This window comes from Notothenia coriiceps, unplaced genomic scaffold (genome assembly GCF_000735185.1).
Source record: "Notothenia coriiceps isolate Sejong01 unplaced genomic scaffold, NC01 NC01_scaffold00020777, whole genome shotgun sequence".
In the NCBI taxonomy this organism is placed as follows: domain Eukaryota; kingdom Metazoa; phylum Chordata; class Actinopteri; order Perciformes; family Nototheniidae; genus Notothenia; species Notothenia coriiceps.
In genome coordinates, this window is record NW_011353478.1 from 2,374 (window position 1) to 2,706 (window position 333).

The 333-nt window shown below is 47.4% G+C and overlaps 1 protein-coding gene across 1 annotated transcript in view; it reads left to right on the top strand.

Moving 5' to 3' along the window:
* The window catches only part of zc3h15 (zinc finger CCCH-type containing 15), a gene marked incomplete at both ends in the record, with an annotated part of 4,215 nt that overhangs the window by 2,356 nt on the left and 1,526 nt on the right, over positions 1-333 (top strand). The window lies entirely within an intron of this gene.

Here is a 333-nt window from a genome sequence, read left to right on the forward strand (position 1 = left end):
CAAGGAGACACAGGGAGATTATAGGAGACAAGGGGGGAGTTGAGAGGAAGCAAGGAGACACAGGGAGATTATAGGAGACGAAGGGAGTTGAGAGGAAACAAGGAGACACAGGGAGATTATAGGAGATAAGGGGAGTTGAGAGGAAACAAGGAGATTATAGGAGACCAGGGGAGTTGAGAGGAAATAAGGAGACACGGGGAGATTATAGGAAACAAGGGAACATGGGGAGATTATAGGAGATGGGGGAGTTGAGAGGCAATAAGGAGACACATGGAGATTATAGGAGACAAGGGGAATTGAGAGGAAGCAAGGAGACACAGGGAGATTATAGGA